Consider the following 17,910-nt stretch of genomic DNA (forward strand, 5'->3'; position numbering starts at 1 on the left):
GCTTAATTACCCCTAAATTATGGGTGATTTAAAAATCTAAATGTAAAAAAAAAAACAATAAAACTCTTTGTAAAAAATATATATAGAAAAATATCTTTACAAACTTTAGGGTAGGAAAGAACTGCCTTAGCCTGACACAAAACCTGGAAGCCACGATGGATTAAGCAGATTACGTGAAGAGCAAACACTTTTGTAAAGAGCTGTGCCTTTCCTTATGTCCATCTTTTTCTCCTTGGAATCCCCAGGAGACTAATAGCATGGGGTGAGAGATGGGAGTGGAGAGGCAAGTAGAGGGAGTCCAGAAGGGGCACCCAGGAGTCTTTTGCTATGCTTTGCTTTGATACTGAGCATTATTCCCTGCTCAGATAAGCACAGTAGATTTCCTACTTGGAGTTTGATAGGTTTTGAATGTATTCCTAGTTCCTAGTATTTCTAATTTAAAATGAATTTAAGTGAAATAAAAACTCCCTTGGGGCCCCTGGATGGCTCAGTCAGTTAAGTGGCCAGACTCCTGATTTCCGCTCCAGTCACCATCTCAGAGTCCTGGGATCAAGCCTCCTGGGGAACTCTGCATTCACCAAGGGGTCTACTTGAGGATTTTCTTTCTTCCTCTCCCTCTGTCCCTTCCCTTGCACTCTCTCTTTCTCTCTCTCAAATAAATAAATCTTAAAAAAAAAAGAAATAAAAATTCACTTGTATCTTCACCAAACACCAACATAACTTTCATATAGCAAAAAAGACTGTACAGTTAAAAGATAAGTGACACACAGAGAACACTTGCAAACTGGGCTATAAAGGATTTGTTATTCATTATATATAAATGTTCTTTTAAAATAAGAAAAAGAAAATAAAAAATAAGACAGACCAAAGAGGTGAATAGGCAGTTCAGTGAGAAGGCATACAAGTTGCCAATTAACAAATAAGCATGTGTTCAACCTCACTATCAGAGAAATGCAAATTAAAGCAAGGTGGCTTTTTTATTTACCAGCAGCAGTATACCAAGTGGGGGTGGGTGGTGTGAGCAATCAGCAGGAAGGAGGATAGGCAATAAGGAGGTGCACTGGCCGTAGAGAATTTTCAAAATAATAATAAAACATATCATCATGCTAATTCTAAAATATGTCATTGGTAAAATATTCTTCTCTACAGGGGCAGGCTGCTCCCACTGGGCCCTATTAGAATAGCAAAAATGTAAACGATTGATAGCATCCTATGATAATATATGCCCATGCCCATATAACGGTTGGTAGAAGCATACAGGTTTGTTTTTTAAAGATTTTATTTATTTATTCATGAGAGACACAGAGAGGCAGAGACACAGGCAGAGGGAGGAGCAGGCTCTCTGCAAGGAGCCTAATGCGGAACTCGATCTCGGACCCTGGGATCATGCCCTGAGCCAAAGGCAGACGCTCAACTGTCGAGCCACCCAGGCATCCCCATACAGCTTTTTTGGATAGCAGATTGGAAGGGCTTAATCAATATTTTAAATGTGTTTCCTTTGACCCAGTAATTCCACTTTTTGCAATCTATAATACTTAAGTATCCCTAATGTGTCTAAAGATATATGTGTAAAAAAAGATATATGTATGTACAATACACTTTGTAAAGGGGACAATTTGAGACACAACCTAAAAATTAACCACTAGGGGAATGGTAAATAGTTTATGGTACATAACAGGATTCTCTGGAATGGTTGGGAGATTGGACTAGATAACTCCTCAGATCTCTATTTACAATCTTCCAATTTTATGACCTTTGATATTAGGCTTTTGAGGGCAGTTCCCAAAAAGGAGCTTCAAAAATAATTAAAGCAATGACATCATTACTGGAATAACCACACACTTCCTTAAGATTATCATTTAAAAGAGGAAACTAATATTTTAAAATATCTTGGGGCACCTGGGTGGCTCAGTTAAGTGTCCAACTCTTGATTTCTGCTCAGGTCATGATTTTGAAGTCATGGAATCAAGCCCCATGTTGGGGCTCCACACTGGGCATAGAGTCTGCTTAGGATTCTCTCTCTGCCCCTCCCTAGCCCTCTCTCCCTCTCTAAAAAAAAAAAAAAAAGTCTTACTATGAAATAATTTTATATTTAGAGGAGTTGTAAAGATAGTACAGAGTGCCTAAATGCCCTTTATCCAGTTTTCCCTAACACAGACATTTTATATAACCATGGTATTGTCAATAATAATCATGTACTATAACCTGTTGAAACAACAAAGCCAAAAGAACTAGGGATCTAATTCTATTTACTGCAAGCAATAAGACTCTGCTCCATTGGCAACAGAGGCTAATTATAGCAAAGAAATCAAAGTCGTCCTTCTGAGATACACCAACATTGAGGTGAAGGAAACATGCATTGTTTGGTCACCGTTTTTTCTGTGCTTCCTTGAAGTGGAACCAAACTTGGCTTTTATTGATGCTACCTCCAGTTCAACTATTTTTAATTTTCTAATTTCTGAAGTGAAAAGGACTGAGGTTAGCAAACTGAAGCATTATCTTAATTACTTTTGAAAACATTTGAGAAACTGCTATTTTCAGATTCTGTTAATTTAATAACAGTAGACAAATCACAGTGAGTAAGCAGGCCAAGAACCTGAGAAGACTGAATGATAAAATTAAAACATTAAGCACAAGCATTCTTATTTAACAGCTTGCATATGCATGCCAAGTATGATGAGTGTTTATGGTTCATCAACTGTATTGTATGCCAGACACTTCAAAGAACATTCCAGAGAGATGGTCTGACTTACTGGAAGTTTAAAGGCTCAAACCCCATATTTTATTGTTTTTTTTTAAAAAAACAGTTTTTATTATGAAATATTTAGACCTTTTACAGGATTAACTAATTCAGTTTCTACAACAAGTCAATAACATAAATTTTAAAAGGGGAAAAAATGAAGAAAAAAGAAAAAGCAGTGCTGTAGATTAAGAGACTTAAGAGGTCTAATCTAACAACCAAATGCATTTGTAGATCTTATTTAGATTCTGATTTGAACAAACCACCTATTCATTTTTGAGACACTAAAGAAATTTGGTTATAAAATCGGCATTAGAAGTTAGCAATAAATTGTTCATTTTGTGAATATGGCTTTGTGGTGGTATGTAAGGAAATGTTCATATTTTGGAGGTGGATCCTTAATACAAAGGGACAAAATTATATCTTTGGGATTTGCTTCTAAATAGTTTGGCAAAGGAAGAAAAAAAGTGACAGATGAAGTAACTGTCAGCAAACTTGACAATCATTGAGTAAGTAATTCCCAAGGTAATGGGAATTAATCGTACTTTTTAAATGGAAGTTAAAAATTTCAAAATAAAAAGTTCTTACAAAATACCTACAAAATTTAAATTGCGGGGGGGGGGGGGGGAGGTGGAGTTAAGGCTATAACTTTAGACCTTCCAGACCTATAAAGAGTCTATGATGATCATCATAAATTGTCCAAACAATCCTTTACAGATGAAGTTAAAGTCTGTTTCATCTGCTTTCATTGTGATTTTAGTAAACTCTGACAAGAGGGAAACATACTCTGAGCTCACCAAAAACCTCCATTTGCCAAAGTTGCTATGAATGGTATCCCTGCTTCCACTCTTGATCTTTCTAGCTAGTGTTATATATACTTTTTAAAGATATTGGGATCCCTGGGTGGCGCAGCGGTTTGGCGCCTGCCTTTGGCCCAGGGCGCGATCCTGGAGACCGGGATCGAATCCCACATCGGGCTCCCGGTGCATGGAGCCTGCTTCTCCCTCTGCCTGTGTCTCTGCCTCTTTCTCTGTGACTTTCATAAATAAATTTAAAAAAAATTTAAAAAAAATAAAGATATTATTTATTTATTCATGAGAGATGCAGAGAGAGAGAAGCAGAGACACAGGCAGAGGAAGAAGCAGGCTCCCTCGGGGGAGCCTGATGTGGGGCTTGATCCCAGGACCCCAGGGATCACGACCTGAGTCAAAGGCAGATGCTCACCCACTGAGCTATCCAGGTGCCCCTAGCTAGAGTTATATCTAAAACCATAAATCTGCACCTCATTCTTTTTTTTTTTTTTTCAGATTATATTTATTTATTCATGAGAGACACAGAGAGAGAGAGAGAGAGAGGCAGAGGGAGAAGCAGGCTCCATGCAGGGAGCCTGACATGGGACTCGATCCTGTGTCTCCAGGATCTCGCCCTGGGATAAAGGTGGTGCTAAACCTCTGGGCCACCAAGGCTGCCCCTCTGTACCTCATTCTGTGCTTAAAACCCTTCAATGGATTCCAGTTCCAGGGATAAAATCAAAAGCTCTAACATGGCTTATACAGCCTTATGTGAACTAGCCCGTGGTTCTCCTGCCACCTCTCAGCTACTCGACTCTGATCCTGCCCGCTGGCTTTGTTCAGCCCTTGAGCTGCCAAGTTCTGTTCTGCCCTCGACCTTCCCAGAGCTGGGCACTCCTCTTGGAACATCCTTCCACAAAACATCTTCACAGGACACACCCCACCCACTATATTCTTCCTTACAGAAACAGTTTTCTCTTTTAGCAATTTTCACAATTTATTTGTGTAAAATATTGACATTTGGGAAACGGTGAGAGGTGTGTGGGAACTCTTTGTAATATTTTTTCAATTTTTCTAAAAGTCTGAAATTATAATTTCAAAGAAGTTGTAGCAATTATGGCAGTCTCAAATGGATATGGGTAAATGAGTATCACATTATCTTTTTTACCTTTTAAGTATTTAATAATTAAGAGAGAAAAAGAAAATAATTTAAATCAAGCATAGCAAATTGTCTGTTAAGAGGAGCCCCTGGTGTCAGAAGAGATGAGGCTGTGGTTCACCCACAGAAGACTGCCTTTGAGTAAACTGAAACAAGGAGCTCTCAGGGGGCTCTCCCAGCAGCGGGGGAGGAGCCCCGACCCAGTGCAGGGAAAGACCTGCCCAACTCTTCAGCCCTGACTGCACGTCTTATTTATTTCCATTTGGCAGTTTTCCTCTATGACAGGATAAATACATTAATAAACATTAAGACATATCTAAAGTTGTTTACCCATTCTTCCATTTCTGTGCATGTATGCCAATGTTAAGTCACTATTTATAGGACGCTCACTGTAAACAAAGCACTGAATGGGATATAGTAGAAAAGTATAAAAATAAATGCAAGATGTGGCCACATGCTCACTCCAAACCCTGACAGAGAAAGGAAAGGCACAAGCACCTATGTGTGTCAGAGGTTATCCTTTCATTTTTGCTGCCTCATTTCATTTCCATACCAATCCTGTGAAACTGATTTTCATTATTCCTATTTTATAGATGAGGAAGCCCAGAGAAGTTATTAACCAGTCCAAAATGACACAAGCTGAGTCCAAGTGACAAAGCTGAGGCCTGTCCAAATCCAAAGTCCATGCTCTTTCCACATCACCATGTTTATAAAAGTCACAGAAACATAAATACTGTAAAATTTCACTTACTCAACACTCTTAGGGATGAGTCATGCTAGGCAGATGAGTATGTAAAAGGCCATTCTCTAGGCAACATTGTTCAAAACCTAAGGTTAGAGCAGGGAACACTACAGAAGCCTTTGGGGGAGAGAGAATTTTCTTCCCTACATTTGAAGCCCAGGACACCTGGTGTCTGGCATGTTCTCCCTGAAAGCTCCAGGACAAGAAGCCCAAAGATTTCTTTTTCCTTTTTGTTCCCTCAAAGTACAAATGAGAGACTGGTAGTTCAGAAATAACTTTAGTATACACAGAGAGAGAACAAAACAAGAAATATTTACAGAAAATACAACCAGTATAAAAACAGTTGGATTTCCAAAGCAGTTTTCTGATGCCATATTGGGTTGGGCCCCCATTGTCCTGAATGTTAGAACACTGCCCCTTGGTCCTAATGCATGGTATGACTCTGTAGGCCTGTTTCTCATCTCATTCCTCAGCATTTTGCTATCTCCTGGGCAGATAACTTTCAGTATTTAACTTGTTCTTAGTCCTAGAAATGGGTCTAATAATTTATTCTATTCCTTCCATAGATAAATACCCTGAATTTTAGATTTATCATCTTTATAAAAAGGGAACAAAAATATCTAATTCAGAGATCAAATGGAGAGATCCTGTAGGCATAGGGCACATAGTAAATACTCAGAAATTATTTTTCTTCTCTTCCCCATCTCTGCACATGTGCATCATCATCATCATACTGACCATAACTATAGCTAATGGTTGAGCATGTACTATGTCCCAGGCACTGCTGTAAGCACTTTACATGCATCCATTAGTTTAATCCTCACCACAATCTTATGAGGTAGGTACAATGACCACCTTCACTTAATGAAGACACTAAGAAGACAAATAAGCTGTTCAAATTCAAAAGCTGAGACTCCATCTAACCAGTTGAGCTCCAGAACTAGTGCTTCTAACCACCACACTACACATGCAGGGGACTCTCCTGTGTTAAACATTGGCCATCTAGACCTTCGAAGGTTGCTCCTCTCACTTTGCCTAAAGTTAACACCAGAGCAAGAAGAGATAGAATCAAGGAAACATAAAAAAGAGCCTTCAAGTGTATCTAATCATATATATAATTTATGATTAAAGGTGCAGCTACTTTATAATCTTCAGTACTGTTTCAATTCTTAAAGCAGGCATTTAAAACTTCCAAAATCGACTTAAAAAATGTGTAAAGGTAGATTCATTTCAGGTGAAACATTACCAAATATAAGTAACTTTGGAAAGGAAGGGATTTCATGGAGGAGGAAGTTTTTTGCTTATTGTTTATTTTAATGTCAGTTAAATTACATTAAAATAATAGCTTATTGTGGGGGGCACCTGGCTGGCTCAGTCGGTAGAGTGGGCAGCTCTTGATCTTGGGGTTGTGAGTTCCAGCCCCACATTGTGTAGAGATTACTTTAAAAAATGGTACTGTTTTTATTTGGGGTGCCTGGCTGGCTCATTTGTAAGGCATGTGACTCTTGATCTCAGGATCATAAGTTCAAGCCCCACATTGGATGTGGTGCCTACTTAAAAAAAAAAAATTTGGTTGAAAAACAATAGCTTCAGTAAATAGTGAATATTTTCCCCTATCATTAGGACAGTGATTAAAATCAAGGGTTAAGAATAGACATGGGCTGAATTCCAGCAACACTACTTCACTAGCTGTTTGAACTTCTGTGTTTTCTCTTCTATGAATGGGAATGATGACATCTATCACCTAGGGATATTGTTAGGCTTAAGACAACACAATTAAGGTGACTGGTACAGTGCCAGATTCATCACAAGTACTCAATAAGCAATTTTACTTTTTATAACATCGCTGTAATGGCTAGAGTATCCCATCTCATGGCTGGGCCAGGATCCATTTAACTAGTCCTACATTGTTAAAATCTAGAACATTTTTCAATACTATCAATAATATAAACAGTTTTCCCCATACATTTCTAGTTATTTCTTTAGGGTTAAATCTTATAAGTGATTTGGTAAATCATTGTAAACCACACATTATCAAATTATCAACCAGTATATAGTTTTATCAAGTTAACCTTCTATATATTGAAGAGATTTGGTCAACTCTTGCCAACAATAGACATTTTAAAGAAATGATAATTTTATGGGTCCCCCCAAATCTCATGTTATTTAACTCATCAGATGTTTCAATTTCTTCTTTTGTTATATTATAAAGGTCTTAGACTCCATAAATAAAGTATGAGATTGGCAGAAAAATAGAAAAATAATTGGGATAAGTAAACATTTTAATGTAGCATATTACAGATAGGGCATTTCAAGCCATTTATGAGGGGAGGATAAGTTTTTCTAGTGCTTTTCAAAGTACACTTTATGGAGGTGGGAATGGGGGTAAGTGCTGCTGGCAAGTTGCAATAACTCTCATTCGTTCCCATTTCAACCATTTTGGTCTGTTTTACATATTGAACTTATTGGTAAGTTGATCTGAAGGGTTCTGGACCTGAAAACAAAACCAAAAACATATTTAATGCAAGGTTTGGGGACAACTGGTATTTTGCAATATGAAATAAATAGATAAATAAGTTGAATCTCTCCCTCACATCCTATGCAAAATACATGTCAGCTAGATGAAAACATTAAATAGAAAAAAACCTTCATAAACTACCAGAAAATAGGGGTAAACATTAACTCATTTTTAAGCACACTGATAAAAAAGTAGAGACCATGATGAGAAGCACTATTTCTCTGTATTGGTTCTTCCTAAAATATATGCCTCTGATGCAGATTCAAAATGTTTTTGTGGCTAAGGAGGTGTGGAAATGATACACATCAAAAATAGTGCCAAGGGTGGCTTAGGGTATTAACATCCCTATTATTTCTATCAGCACCCCCAGATTACCTCAAAATATACACTGTAAATAAAATAATGTACAAAATGAAAAATATAAAACATCCTGGTATGTTGTGCTGCAAGCCGACTCTTGCCACTAAGCTCTCCTCTCCACAGACATTCTGGAGGCATCACTGCTTGTCCTCTGGAGTCACAGTGTCATCAGCAGAGAAAGACTCTGAGAACTCCTCAGTAGAAAAAGAAAACTAACTTCATTTACTTACTGTTTCAAACTTACTTGACCATAGACCTCTCCTTTCAACATGATATCTATTAATATTTGTAGAATTCATGGAGCACATTTAGCAAACATATGTATTGCTATTTTATCAATGCCCAAATTGAGGCTCTCTCCAATACTGTGGTCTGCTGACACCTAGTGCTTATGCTTTAATTTAGTACAAACACACATAATTTCCAATACTTTCCTGTCCACCTTAATAAAACCTTGCAGACTGCATTTATATTCTTGTACATCGTAATTATACTGCACTTATATCTTGGAATATTATGAAAGGATTAATGTAAATGATCCAAAGGGCTAAGAAAGTATGCTGCCTTATACTTCTGTTCTTCTCTCACCTATTAAAATGTCTTAGGAGACTATACATATAAAAGAAATGTGTCAAGTAATGCTTATTCTGACTCTTTATGTCACACCCAGGAAAGGAACTGAATTAGACTGTGTTTAGGGGACAGACCTAGAAAGTTCAGATGGAGAGATCAGGCCATTCTACAAAAACTCAAGATTGTAACTGGAATGAAGATCAAGTGTTTCTTTCAGTAAACTCTGGAACCTATTTTCTTTTACCCCAAAACTACCCTTTAGGTTTTTTTTTAATTTTTTTATTTATTTATGATAGTCACACAGAGAGAGAGAGAGAGGCAGAGACATAGGCAGAGGGAGAAGCAGGCTCCATGCACCGGGAGCCTGACGTGGGATTCGATCCCGGGTCTCCAGGATCGCGCCCTGGGCCAAAGGCAGGCGCCAAACCGCTGCGCCACCCAGGGATCCCCCCTTTAGGTTTTAAATAAAAGGAAAGAAAAATATGAAAGAAGGAAAAGAAATAGAACTGCAGTGATCAGCATTCTTTTGCTCCAAGGACAGTGGTTTATTTTGGCCCAGACATTTAATGTTAATTTGAGTTGTGAACTGTTAAGCTTATGAGCATTAAGATGCACTTCTGATCTATAGTAAATGTGTCTCTGTATGTTTATTTTAATAATGTCAATGGAATGATACCTGTTTGCACAAATACACGTTGTTAACTTCTAGGTTTTCTGCTGCTAGTTTGAGATCAGATCAATATTTCAATAAAAATTCTAGTGCTGGGGCAGCCCAGGTGGCTCAGCGGTTTAGTGCCGCCTTCGGCCAGGGTGTGATCCTGAAGACCCAGGATCGAGTCCACGTGGGGCTCCCTGCATGGAGCCTCCTTCTCCCTCTGCCTGTGTCTCTGCCTCTCTCGCTCTGTGTGTCTCTCATGAATAAATAAATAAAATCTTAAAAAAATATTTCTAGTGCTACAAAATCCTAGAATACCAATTTTAATTGAGTATCACCTGGTAACTGTAGTCACTTAGTATAAGATAGGGTTAGTATTTTTGAGTATCTGATTTTTCTTTTCTAAGTAAGTTCTGCACCCACCATGGGACTTGAACCCAGAACCCTAAGATCAAGAGTCATATGCTCTACTCAATGAGCCAGCCAGGCGCCTCACCGTTTTTTAAGTATGACATCTTAATCAAATAATATCTAATCTGATTATTGCTGGAAACCACAAAATAATTCTTACAGATTTACTGGTTTGCTTACAGCTACTAAGTTTTCTGAATGAGTGTGTGTGTATGTTTGTGTGTGCACATGTACATGTGCATGCTTTGTGCAATTTCTGTTTCTAACTGGAATGTGGTATTGGCAGTTAAAGTGCTGGTTCTCTGGAGTTTGGCATGTCCAGGCTGTTGTGTGACATGTGATGACCTAACTCCATCAAAATAACTGTGCAATCTTTATACATTTTGTCACAAAGTCCTTTAGTTTTCATCTGATACAAACAAAATCCTAAACTCTACATGAACTCAGACATTCAAAACTTCATGTTCTCATTAGGGAAATAATAAATACTGTTTTATTTTAGTATCAAAATGACACCACAAGATTAAAAAAATTTTTTTAGAGAATTTGTGGATTTTCTATGAAGGTGTATGGTTGGATGTCAGGCTGAGAAACACTGCCATGGATGATAGCCATTCATTCGTTCAACAATATTTATTGAGGCTACTGTGTGCCTGGCACAGGGAATCTAACAATCAACAAACTGCCTGCCCTTATGAACAGCCTTACAGTCTAACAGGGAAGGACAATAGACAAGTAACTATATAATTTCAGATAGTGATTGGTGCTGTAAAGAAAGTGAGCAGGATAGGGACATGGAGGGTGAAAAGGACAGAGGTGCTGTTTTAGAGAAGTTGTCAGGAATGGCATCTTGCTGGAGGTAACATCTGAGCAGATACATAAATGATTACCTGGGAAAAGTTTTCCGGTCAGAAGACGGGTAAGTGCAAAGGCCTTGAGATGGGAATGTACTCAGAGTGTTTGAGGACCAACAAGAAAAGTCAGTGCGGCAGAAGCACGAGCCAAGGAAATAATGTCTGAAGTAGTCAGGGGCCAGGTCACATAGGGTCCTGTAATGTAGTAAAGACTTTGCTGGTTCTTAGGGAAAAAAATGGGATGGTAGAAGGAATGCTTTAGGTAGACTAGAGGTGGAACTCCTGTCTCTGGAATTCAACTCTTTTTTAATCTTTTACCTTTCTTTTTTAAGCATTTATTTATTTATTTGAGAGAGAGGGAGAGAGAGAGAGAGAGAGACTATGAGCCAGAGGGGTAGAGGGAGAGGAAGAGAGTATCTTAAGCAGACTCTGTGCTGAGCACGGAGCCTGATGTGGGGCTCAATCGCAGACCCTGAGACCATGACCTGAGCTGAAACCAAGAGTTGGGCGCTTAACCAACTGTACTATCCAGGCACCCTCTTTTTTCCTTTCCTTTTTAAAATCAACTTTATTGAGGCATAATTTACACACACAAATGCACCCTTTTAAAAGTTGGATGAGTTTTGGGAAATGTATGTATCCATGTCCTCATCACCATAATCAAGATAAAGAATATTTCCATCATTCTAAGAAATTCCCTTGTTCCCTTTTCCAGCCAGTCTCCATCCCTTAACCCCCACCAGAGCCAGGAACTCACTGAAATTTGGGGAATCATTATTTTTAATGTAGACTTAGCAGCAGTAAGGACTTAGATCTGTGCGGTAAAGAGAGAGCCATAGGCAGATGTGGCTACTTAAATTTAAAATTAAATAAAGTTAAAAAACCAGTTCCTAAAAAAAAAAAAAAAAAAAAATTAAAAACCAGTTCCTCAGTTGCACTATCCACATTTCAAGTACCTAATAGCCACATGTAGCCAATGGCTGCCATATTGGACAGGACAGGCATACGACTTTTCCATCACTGCAGATAGTTCTGTTGGGCAACACAGAGATGTTACCCAGGTAGAATTTGACCTTTGCCATATGAAAGGTAGGCTAAGTTAAAAAAAAAAAAAAAAAAAAAAAGGTAGGCTAAGCAGCCTGAAGACTCAGTAAACCATACAAGTCACATTACCTAGTTGTATGTTACTATCTGTATTTATTACTTAATCACCAAGTAATTTAAAAGGCCAGTGGGAGGAGTGTTCACTTGGATGGCATGATAATGGCAACAATAATTATGGAGCTATTTACTACATAGAAATTCTTTCTCCATTACTAAGTGTAAAGGATATCCTACTTTTATTAAGGGAAATGGTGATTTCTCTTATAACTCATAAGGCACAATTTTGTTTTAAGTAAAATTAAACTCAAAATTATAGTCAATAAACTACATTTTTTTCTTTTTTGAAAGAGAGGATTCTGAAGCAAATATGCTGAAATATTAATATATGTTAAACCTGGTAGTGGGTACATGAGTATTTTTATATAATTTTTCTGTATACTTTTGAATGCTTGAAATGTTTTAAAAGAAAAAAGTAGGTTTTCATTTTAAATGTTGGACAAGAACATTTAATGTTATCAAGATTGTTCATGATGTGATTGAACAATTCAGGTTAAAAACAGTATGCACAATAGTATAGCATATGGTCAATATAAGATAAGAGTCAGTATAGCATAATGGTTAAACATACAGGCTCTGGACCCAGATTGCTTGGGTCTTAATTCTAATTATGCCACTTACTAGCAATGAATCATTTAAATAATCTCTCTGTACCTCAGTGCTCATCTGTAAAATAAGAATGATTATAATAGTATTTGGCTCAAAAAGATATTATAAAGATTAAGTAAATATACATAAAGACTCTGGTGAACAATAGATGCTCAATAAGTGTTAATTTAATAGCTACTCTGATGATGATACGATTTTGGATTCTTAAAACTTTTTTAGTAAAAAGCAAATTGAACAATACATAAAAAAACACAGTTAATAACTGTTAACTCTCATTAATAAGACTGATTTTAATTTCTTCATTTTTATTTATTTTCTAAGCATTCTATGTCAATTCCTTTTATACTTAAAACAACAAAAACATAAAACCAAAGTCTGGGCTTTAAGCCCATCCCCAGAAATGCCCTACAGTCTGGTAAACATGGATTTTTCAAGGGTGATCATTGGACCGGAAACACCAAAGAACTTGCTAGAAATGCAAATTCTCAGGCTCCAACCCAAATGCATTCATTCTGAGATGGAGCCCAGCAATCTATTTTAGCCTTATATTTGATTCTGTCAATCACTCAATTTTGAGAACTTCAATGCTAAGGCATAACCTGTAACTCTAGTTGACCCCTCTTACCTTTATATAATGAAAAATACTGCTAATCATTCATCTTCATTTTTTAAAAAAGATTTTATTATTTATTCATGAGAATACACAGAGGAGACAGAGAGAGAGAGGCAGAGGCACAGGCGGAGGGAGAAGCAGGCTCCATGCAGGGAGCCCGAAGTGGGGCTCGATCCCAGGTCTCCAGGATCACGTCGTGGGCTGCAGGAGGCGCTAAACCGCTGCACCACTGGGGCTGCCCTCTGCACTCTTCTTAAAAAAAGATCGTATTTGTTTACTTTAGACCTTTATTATTGCATGAGAGATAGCAGGGAGGGGCAGAGGGAGAGGAGGATAGAGAAGCTGAGCAGGGAGCCTCCGATGTGGGGGCTCTATCTCATTAACCCAGAGATGTGGACCTGAGCTGAAATCAAGAGTTGGACACTTAACCAACTAAGCCAGCCAGGCACCCCTCTCTGCAATTCTTATTCACAAAGTCCTCTTTCTACCCTTTGAAATACCTTCTTCATGAGCCTCTGAGAATAACTCCTTCTTGTCCCCAGTTACTGCCTGATACAGAAAATGAAAATGCTTTCTGGAGTCAGGCAGGTAGTATGTCTCAAGGGGACCTGGTATATGATATTAGAGAGTAAAATGCTGGCCACTGTGCAGAGATGTTCACATTAAAAAAAAAGTTGAACTGTTGCTGGCCAAACAAAAATGCATGTAAGCCAAGTTTGGCCACTGGCCACCAGTATGCACTCACTTCTTGGCTAACTCTCTCCAATCACTAAGCAGCTGTGATGTAGTGGAAAGAGTAAGGGAACGTGGAAGGAAACCTTGATTTGAAGCCCAGCTCTGCTACTTGCTAGCTCGCTGGTAATAATGATGATAATAATGTTAACCTTCCCAAGTTAAACTTTCTCATCTGTATAATAAAAACAATACTCCCTATCTCACAGGACTGTTTTAAAGATTAAGATAATATTCTTAAGAACACCCACCCTACAACAAGCTCTTAATAAATATTTCATAGCACCTGTGATACTTATATTCTTGTGTTGTTTTGATTGATGACATGCTTTATTCTACCTCTATTTATGAACAATTTGGTTGAACCTTTTTCTTCTGTTAGACTCTGAGTTCTTTTGGGTTAGAGATAGCCTTCTGCGTCCCTTTAAGTTCCTACAATACGTATTTCAGTAACTAAGTCCTTTGTCCACTCTGACCTTTAACAAAAGCTTGTGACACAAAGTCTGATTGGGGGATGAATCTGGAGGAACACAGTCAACTCTTAGTACAGATGTGTATTTCATATAATATGTGGCTGGGGAACTTGGGTGGTTCACTTGGTTAAGTGTCATGATCCAGGGGTTTTGGGATTGAGCCCAGCATCAGGTCTCCCTGCTCAGTGAGGAGTCTGCTTCTCCCTCTTCCCCTGCCTTCCCCTTGTTTGTGCTCTAATAAATAATCTTTTTTAAAAAAAAGTATGTGGCTGACTTATAACAATCACCAAAGTGAAAAAGTTATGATTCTCTTCTTTTACCAATGTAAAAGAGAATATACAACGATGGTTGTTCTCTTAAGTGGATGCATCTTGCTTTTGCATTTACTAGGTTTGCTAACAGCAATACAGGAATTTTAGAAGCGTCATATTAGAAATTTATGGGAGAAAAAAGGGTTTCAGTTTTAACTACATTTTGACAATTCAGAGAGAAGTGATGCTGCGATAATCATGGTAGAAGAGGTATATATCAGAGCAGCTACTATTAGGGGCTCAGTTCATTTTCCCATCTGGAATACTGAGACAAGAAAAAGAACTAATAGGGATCTCATAAAGTTCCTGTGAAAGTTACTAGATAAGTCATGGAATTTGGGGAGAAGAGGAGGGAAGCATGTTATAGATCTCACGTAAGCATTACATCTCGTGTAAGCAGGTTAGAAACTTTCCACACTCCCATAGCCTTATAAGAAACTACATGTCAGGGACACCTGGGTGGCTCAGCGGTTGGGCACCTGCCTTTGGCCAGGTCGTGATCCTGGGATCTGGGATCGAGTCCCATATCGGGCTCCCTGCGATGAGCCTGCTTCTCCCTCTGCCTGTGTCTCTGCCTCTCTCTCTCTCTCTCTCTCTCTCATGAATAAATAAATAAATCTTAAAAAAAAAAAAAGCCACATGTCATATTTTGTCCTAACAAAGTTTTCTTACTTATGCCCTTACCCATGCCCTCTAAATACATGTAAAAATCTAATTCACATATTGAACTTGGCATGGTTAACATCATTGCTCCTTTGTGAACTTTCTTACTTTCTGAACTTTGCATCTACACACTTGTTAATAAGTGATTTGTAGGTTAAATGACCTAATTTAACTCTAGAATTGATTGAAAACTTAACTCCTCTCCTTCCTCCTATTAACTATGCTTTACACCAGAGTATTTTTTTTTCCTCTCCAAAGTATCATTTTTACAACTAGGGGAACTATAGTAACAGATGGGTTTAAATGTCAGATTTAGTTTGGGAAGGATGTTTCTAACTAATCAAGGTTCCACGTGGGGACAATGGATCAGTCAACTGGACTGTGCATGACAAGCTTTAGAGGCTACCCATTTCCTCAGTAGGGTAGGAAGTGGTTATTTTATCAAGTATAATTCAGAATGACACATTCAGATGCAATTTAAAAAATATATATCACTGTTCATATGTATTTTCACTAAGGAAAATTTGCCTTGGTGATGTCAAAACATAAAAGTGCATGCCAGTGTACATGCTGCTGTCATCTTTCAGGTGCTCTGAAGCTTTCATAATTAAATTCTTTGGATTTTGTATGAGGAAAATAAAATTTCACTGCAGGTGTAACTTCGCAGTAACAGTAGACAATTTCCACTTACTGGGCACAATTTCTCAACTTATAAACACTCAATTAAAAACCAGTTCTATCACGTATAGAACACGTTACCATGAAACCACGGTCAGAATATAAACAAACAACTTTTCCTGCATGCATTACGAAAACCTTTATTGAAAATTATCTCCTTCAAGATAAGTAACATTGGTCAGAATATAAACAAACAACTTTTCCTGCATGCATTACAAAAAACTTTATTGAAAATTATCTCCTTCAAGATAAGAACATTACCTATCTTGTATGAAGGTAACATCATTTTTGCATGAACCAGGAAGAATTGGGTGAGAAAATAACATTTGAAGAGTTTCTCTTTCAAACCTATCACTTCTGAAGAAAACTGTAGACAATAATCAGGGTGAAAGTCAGTTCTAATCCCTTTAGGAGTGTCTTACAGATGGTTCATTTCAAAGCATCAAATTCTATTTACTCAAAAAACCTAATAAGGTAAACAATTCCCTTGGCAGCTGCAGAAGACTCAAATGACCTCATGGACTGCTCTGATGTATCTATTTTGTGCCAAATGTTTCAGAAATTTTGAGACAGTTCACTTATCTAAGGTTTCAGAAAGCAAGAATTTCCAGAATAAGTGAAAGGGGCTGACTGTACAATAATAACTAAAACAATACTGGCTTTCTATGAACGTATCAATGTGTTTTGCATGAAGAGACAGTTTCCAAGTAAACAATAAAATAAAGCTCTGCTGCCTTAAGGATAAACATCTTTACCACTTCTTGAGTCACTATGAGACTCAGAGGCCTAACAAAAGGCCTGAGCTTAACAGCTCTTTTCTTTTGTAGAAACTAGTGTAAAAAGCACTTTCTGGTTCTGAAATACACTGATGATTTGACCTTGGACAAGACACTTAGCTCCTAGTCTGTTTCCATAACTGTAAATGCAATCAACAATATCTGGTAACATATTACCAGATGGGACTGGTGGGAGAATGAAATGACATACGCGAACTTATTATGTAAATTATAAAGCAATAGTAATGGGAAGTTATTATTTTATATAAAATTGGGCCTAACTTTTCCTGCCTATGTTCCTGTCTGTAAAATAGGTAAGGATTGATCTGAATCCTAACCGTCACTTACTGGCTGTGTGAACCTGAGGAAGTAATTTCCTTTCTGGACGTGTTTTCTAACAAGGTTATTATGAAGATCAAATGACGGCGTGTATGTAAAAGCTGAGACAGAAATATATTAATAACTTAATAACTGATAGCTGGAGAGGACCAGAAGGAGCAAACTGTATCTAGTGAAAAGGACCTGTATGTATATATGACTCTATACGTACCCAAGGTATTGTTATTTGTAAACTGTAAAGACGCACAAGGAACTAGGAAACAAATGGCGCCTCAGTGACCCTCAGCAGAGAGGGGGAAAAAAAGGCAGAAAAGGGGATTTAGGCATCTCAGTGGTTTGGGATGGAAGTAGGAATGAGAACAGAGAAGTGTGGCAGAAAAAAAGACCTTAAGAAACACTCAGAGAATCAATTCATTGTTTTCCCCGTTTCTTTTACGACCTCCAGTCTAGATTAGACCTTTCATTCAACTTCCCAGCCCGCCATATCGCTGGACATTTATTTACTGTACCTTCTTCACTGAGAGCCTTTCATTCCCCTCCCCTTCTAGGAGTCGTGAACTTCAGACCCTCCGCTTCCGACACCCATTCCCTTTAATTCTGTTTTTACCAAGCTTCCCTGTAGCCTTCTCTCCGCCTAAGGGGGAAGTGAGGCTAAACGCACCGCAGGGCATTCTAGGAAATGTGGTCTCTCGTTCTCTTTTGCTTGCGCCCCAGAATCGGGAAGACGACAAAGGAGATCCAGTTAAAACTAC

The 17,910-nt window shown here is 38.0% G+C and overlaps 1 protein-coding gene across 1 annotated transcript in view; it reads right to left on the minus strand.

Moving 5' to 3' along the window:
• Positions 1-17,812, minus strand: part of SGK3 (serum/glucocorticoid regulated kinase family member 3) — a 180,374-nt gene extending 162,562 nt beyond the window's left edge. The window contains exon 1 of the mRNA XM_072804398.1: positions 17,668-17,812. The gene's annotated coding sequence lies outside the window, so the exon portion shown is untranslated. The remainder of the gene's footprint in view (positions 1-17,667) is intronic.
• Positions 17,813-17,910: the final 98 nt, after the last annotated feature.

The sequence above is a fragment of the Canis lupus genome, chromosome 28 (genome assembly GCF_048164855.1).
Source record: "Canis lupus baileyi chromosome 28, mCanLup2.hap1, whole genome shotgun sequence".
In the NCBI taxonomy this organism is placed as follows: domain Eukaryota; kingdom Metazoa; phylum Chordata; class Mammalia; order Carnivora; family Canidae; genus Canis; species Canis lupus.